General features: G+C 34.4%; 1 long non-coding RNA gene across 1 annotated transcript; it reads left to right on the forward strand.

Annotated features, from left to right (window-relative positions):
- The first annotated feature begins 374 nt into the window (after window positions 1-374).
- LOC134709416 (uncharacterized) lies at window positions 375-5418 on the forward strand. Its single transcript, XR_010105964.1, has 3 exons — window positions 375-588; window positions 3749-3892; window positions 5288-5418. It is a non-coding gene; the product is annotated as an uncharacterized LOC134709416 (long non-coding RNA).
- Window positions 5419-6665: the final 1247 nt, after the last annotated feature.

Consider the following 6665-nt stretch of genomic DNA (forward strand, 5'->3'; position numbering starts at 1 on the left):
TATATTTGACATCCTGTAATGTTTAAAAAAAATAGTGTCCTTAACTTCAAACATTACGTCCAATAAAATTTAAGTATTATGTATACAAGCTGAAGCCCCGCCTATCTAATTTGCCATGCTTGTGCAAACATTGATACAAGCAAAGCAAGCAAGTCAAACAAAGATTTGTCTTGCTAGCATTAATGTAATAGCTGTAATATAATTTATAAAAGAGGATCGAAAGATACCAGAGGGACATGCAAACTCTGCTGTACAGCATACTTGTATTTCGTGTATTGTTTTGTACATATATATATTTATTAAAGTTATGTACACCGGTATGTACATGTAAACATTACCACGTGTATTTGTTTATAAAAATTACACGTGTTTGAAAGTATATAATAGGTTAAATGTTTTTCATTGGTCGAGTTAGAACTGACCATAATATTTGAATAAGGTCATTTCAAATATTTCGTGCTATACTTTTGGCGGTTTTGTATATTAAAGATATTGTCATTCGAGGTTCGCTTTTGGTGCAGTAAAGTTGTAAGCTTGTGCTTAACCTGAGTATGTCTGAGAATAGAGAAGGAAGTCCAATGTCCGAAGGTGAGACTGAGCATTCACACATTTCAACCGGTAAATCACAAAGTAGCAACCACATAGTAGAAGAGCGCCGTGATTTAGCTGATACTTTTGAACTTTTTAAAGTATATTTTGACAATAAGCTTGTAGATCTTAAATCAGATTTGGTCCGAGAACAGGACGTAATTTCCAAAAAGTTAAAGGAAGAGGTTTCCCTTAAATTCAAGCACGAGGGCAACAAAATACAATACAAATTTAACGAGGAAACTATTACCGAGTTAAACAAGGTTTATAGCTTTGTTCCCCGTTCAGAAACCAAGGTGTCGCGTATCATCATAGACCTCATAGATAAGGTTAAGGGCAGAAACAAACTGATACGCATAGCAGATACTTCAGCCGGTGGTTGGGCTACTGTCAGAGAGTATGAAGCAAATGTTATCGCTTCAGACTCTGAAGATGAAAGAAAATCCGCCAGGCGGAGTCCAGAGCCATGCGTTCGACTAAAGACAAATACCGACGCCCAAATCCCTACAAGACAACTTCTAGACCGGCTCCCGTTGAAACTGCTCCTAATCCTTATTATTCCAATCAGTATCAGCGTCAGAACCCGCCGCCCTTTCGAGCTGGCAGCGGGCGGCGTGAGCCGTCCCAGCACGATATGTGCCATGCCTGTAAACAATTTGGCCACTGGAGGAAGAACTGTCCAAATATCAAACGCAACCAGTTCAACTTCAACAATACACAACAGAACAATTAACAATGAACAGTTAGTTAATGATAAGTATTTATATTTATTTTTTGAATTTGTTAGTGATTATTGTTTAAATCATGATATTGAGATTTTGCTTAGACAAGTAAGATTTTTTGAAAATTTCAAATCCAACACGGGTATTTTCTCTGGTGTAAAGGGAGGTTAGCTAAAAGTATTCAGTACTGGGAGCATATCGGTGCTAATTCATTTATTTTAGACACACTGAAAAATGGTTATCTTATTCCATATATTTATACTCCTTCGAGCATGTACATGAAAAATAACAAATCTGCTCTTAAGAATGATGATTTTGTTAGCAAATCTGTAAATGAACTTGTTCTTTCAGGTTGCGTCATCGAGGTCCCTTTTCAACCTTACATTGTCAATCCGCTCAGTGTAGCTACTCAAAAGTCTGGGAAAAGGCGTCTAATTTTAGATTTGAGCACTTTGAATTTATCGGTGAAAAAGGAAAAGATTAAATTTGAAGATTGGAAAATAGCTGTGCAATACTTTCAGAAAAATGATTATCTGTATAAATTTGATTTAAAGTCTGGTTATTTTCATTTGGATATATGTCCACAGCAGCACACGTATCTAGGTTTTTCGTGGGAAGATAAATTTTATTGCTTCACTGTTTTAGCATTTGGTCTTTCAACGGGTCCTTACATATTTACAAAGTGTCTCAGACCATTGGTCAAGTATTGGAGAAAAAATGGTATAAAAATAGTTTTATATCTTGATGATGGATTTGGTATGAATAACGAAAATAATGAATGCATCAAAGATGCTGAATTTGTGAAACAATCACTTTTGAGTGCGGGTTTTCTTCTGAACGAAGAAAAATCAGTTTTTACTCCTGTACAGAAGTTGGAGTGGTTGGGAATCATTTGGGATTCATGTAATTTCACTTTATGCATTCCTCAAAGGAGAATTGACGAATTATTTCAATCTATTCATAATGTTTTCAGAGAAATTCCATATATTTCTGCCAGAAATTTAGCCCAGGTAACGGGTAGAATTATAAGTATGTCTCCTGTGATCGGAAATATTACTAGAATAATGACTAGATATTGCTATATGTCTATCGAAAGTAGAATGTCATGGGATAGTTATTTAGTTTTAGAAAGTAAAAGTTTTGTGATATCGGAATTAAAGTTCTGGCTTGATAACATTGCTAATGTAAATTTTAAAACATTAAATCAATATAGTCAGTCACATGTAATGGTATTTTCTGATGCTAGCAGCATAGCTGCCGGAGCATGTACAGTAGAGTTGGAAAGTAAAATTTTTCACACTATGTGGAAATCCACTGAAGTGTTAGAGAGTTCCACGTGAAGGGAACTAAAGGCCATATAATTGGCGTTGATGTCTTATCAACATGCATTTGCGGGAAAATCCTTAAAATGGCTAACTGATAATCAAAATTGTGTCAGAATTGTTCAAGCAGGAAGCATGAAAGAAAAACTGCAAGATATAGCAATTTCCAGTTTTTCTATTTGTTTAAAAAATGGAATCTCCATTAACATACAATGGATTCCGAGAGGTGAAAATTCGAAAGCTGATTATATCAGTAAAATCATTGATTATGAAGACTGGGGAGTCTCAGAATTGTTCTATACTTTTATTAACGACCTTTGGGGTCCTTATACAGTCGATCGTTTTGCTAGTTCTCGTAACACAAAATTAGAAAGATTTAACTCTTTATTCTGGAATGTAAATACAGAAGCTGTAGACTGTTTTACTCAGAATTGGTCTGGTGAAAACAATTGGATTGTACCACCTATTTACTTAGTATTGAGAGCTATAAAACATGTAATTGCTTGTAAAGCTAGAGGTACTTTAATTGTACCAAAATGGATATCTGCGACCTATTGGCCTTTCATTTTTGATAAAAATATGAATTACAGAAATTACATATCTGATGTTATTGAATTTTGTGGTATTTTTGTCAGTGGTTCTAATAGACAATCAATTTTTGGCACTGAGCCTTTTATTGCTCCAGTATTGGCAGTGAAGTTAGATGCGACAATGATAACAAGGCCCTAGTGCACTAATGTGTATTGTAGCTGGCGAGGTTAAAGTTTCAAGGCCCTTGTACACGAACGTGTATTGTAGCTGGCGAGGTTAAAGTGGCGAGGTCCTAGTACACGGATATGTATTATAGCTGGCAAGGTTAAAGTTACGAGGCCCTAGTACATGAATGTGTATTGTAGCAGGCAAGGTTGTTGTTGATAAGGCCCTAGTGTGTATATACATTGTAGAAAGCATGGTTGTATTCAACACGGCACTAATGTATATAGCATTGTAGCTGGCATGGTCAAATAAATATTGGACAAGGTCCTGTTATGTTTACAGTGGCATGGTTCAATTGTATATAAGTTTTTAATACTTTGACATTTTATAATGTTTGTTTCACGATTGCACATTTTTCAGATATTTTTCGAGTTGGTAGATGGACACAGAATTCAGATATTTCGGATGAACTTTCTACATTGAAAGCTAGATTACCAGAGTACTGCTTGAGCTCACGTTCTCTGAACACTCGTAAAAAGTACCAGTATGCCTTTAATGCTTTCTGTAAGTGGACTAAAATACACAATATTACTCCTTTACCTTCATCTGATTATACAGTTTCTCTATATTTGATTCACATTTCACAGAATGCAAAATCGACAAGCAAGATAAATGAAGTAATATACGCCATTAGCTGGGCACATAAATTGGCTGGATTTAATAATCCTTGTACATCTGAATTAGTAACGTTTGTAAACGAAGGAGCACAGAGAAAATTGGGACATTTTATCACTAAGAAAGATCCTATTACACCAGACATTTTACGAAAGATTGTTCATACTTATGGTACTCTTAATAGTAATCTTGAAGACTTAAGAACTGTTTGTATGTGTTTATTAAGCTATGCAGGTTTTTTAAGGTTTTCAGAACTAGTTAATTTGAGAGGTATCGATATAAAAATGTATTCTACACATGCAAATTTATACTTGGTGAAGAGTAAAACTGATATTTACAGAGAAGGGAGGGATGTGGTTATTTCTAGAACTAATCTTGTAACTTGTCCTGTCTCCATGCTAGAACGATATCTCAAATTAGCTAGTATTACATCAAATTCTGATGAATTTATTTTTAGATCCGTTAATTTTTGTAAGTCTGATAATTCTTATAAACTTAGAAGTACAGGTCCGTTGTCATACACGAGAGCTCGAGAAATACTACTTTCAACTTTACAGAGTATAGGCTTAGATAGTAAAAAATTTGGACTGCATAGTCTCCGTTCAGGAGGGGCATCGGCTGCTGCAGCGGCTGGTGTAGAGGACAGATTGTTCAAAAAGCATGGTCGGTGGAAAAGTGACACGGCCAAAGACGGTTATGTTAAAGAGTCTTTGAAGGATAGACTTTCTGTAACAAATAATATTGGAATTTAATGATGTATTTTTTCGTTTATTTTTTCTTTACCCTTTCTTTATTTTTCGAAGCTTTCCTGCACACTGTCAGGCGAGCTGATCCCATACAAAGGTGTTGAGTTTATTTCGTAAATAATTTATGTTCGCTTGAAGTTATGAATTAGAACATAAATATATTTATTAAAGTTATGTACACCGGTATGTACATGTAAACATTACCACGTGTATTTTTGTTTATAAAAATTACACGTGTTTGAAAGTATATAATAGGTTAAATGTTTTTCATTGGTCGAGTTAGAACTGACCATAATATTTGAATAAGGTCATTTCAAATATTTCGTGCTATACTTTTGGCGGTTTTGTATATTAAAGATATTGTCATTCGAGGTTCGCTTTTGGTGCAGTAAAGTTTCCCACCCTCCCACCCGACTTAATGTATTTTATTTGTGTTATTTTTTATTAATATGAATAATAATGTGTGTAAGAACAGAATCTTTATTTGATTCATAAAATGTATTTTCGTACATAATGAAAATTGTTTTTATTTTTGTAGATTGGTTTTTGTGTTTGTTACCTGCAGCGGCCTAGGCAGACAGTAACACTGATGAACATTTTTTACGCTGCATTTGTCTTTAATAAAATTAAAGCTTTGCTGCACACTGTCAGGCGAGCTGATCCCATACAAAGGTGTTGAGTTTATTTCGTAAATAATTTATGTTCGCTTGAAGTTATGAATTAGAACATAAAGAATCGTATTCGTAACAGTGTGGCTGTGGACATTGATTGGTGCACTTTAATTTCCCATTGACTGGGACAGATTAGGTGAACGTTCGTCTATAACGCCCATAGATCACGACGTCCTTAGTCATAGACATTTAAACTGTGGGGTCATCAAAGGTTCTCAACGCCTAAATAAAATAATTCGAATTTGTGTTTTGAAAAAAGAATGACTTACTGGCTTTAAAAATTGCAGTGCATATTTTGATTGATTATCTTTTTCGGACGTCAACGATATTTAACAATTGCGATTGTCGAATAATGTCATCTTTTAACTTTTTTATCTGGTCAAAAAATTTATTTTAGAACGAATGCATAATCCACTTTCAAAAGTTGTGCGAATACATAACATATAGACAAAATATACTTCTGCCCTGTCTTTTTCGTACTTGAAAGTTATTGGATAGTAAGAAAGCTATTTGGATTAAACCTTTTAAAATTTGCATGCATTTACGGTATTGTATTGGTAAAACTGTTCTGCTATACTGCTACTACTTTGTGAAAAACCTTGGCAACAGAAACGCATTCATCTTATTAATATTCAAATCGACCCAATTTACATAGAAATGGACGACTTCGTGCATTTTGTGATCGCAAATAAAATATTTTCCGGACCATACGCGTATGGTCCAAATACTCATACGGCGCAAACACATACATGATATTCTGTGCGTTATAGGTCGTCTATTCATTTTTTTCTTTCTTTTGAAGATGGATTGGACGTCTTTCTGTGAGTGATTATTTGTTTTAAATACTTTAAACTTACTTGCAAATAATTTAAAACCAAGACTTGAATTAAATGTCTAAACAAACCATGATTTTTTAAACATACATCACATCCATTGAAAAGGCTTAAATTCGCCAGGTCTTTCATTTCAACTTAGTGAGTTGACAAAAGTAATATTGCGGACCATTTTCTAATTTGTATGCGGTATCCTTATTGTTTTTCTCTCGCTTAACTTTCGTGTTTGTTTTTACATGCCAAGACCTCTTGGAGCTTTCATTCTATAAAGTGTGTATTTTGCTAACGCCTGTTGGTCACTGGAAAGAATTTGTATGATTGTCTATCACACCACACATTCTTTTTTTATATCTATGATAAGAATGAGCATTGAATTGTCATAGAGACAACAACCCAACCGAAGAGCAAAACA

This window comes from Mytilus trossulus, chromosome 3, assembly GCF_036588685.1.
Source record: "Mytilus trossulus isolate FHL-02 chromosome 3, PNRI_Mtr1.1.1.hap1, whole genome shotgun sequence".
Classification (NCBI taxonomy): Eukaryota; Metazoa; Mollusca; class Bivalvia; order Mytilida; family Mytilidae; genus Mytilus; species Mytilus trossulus.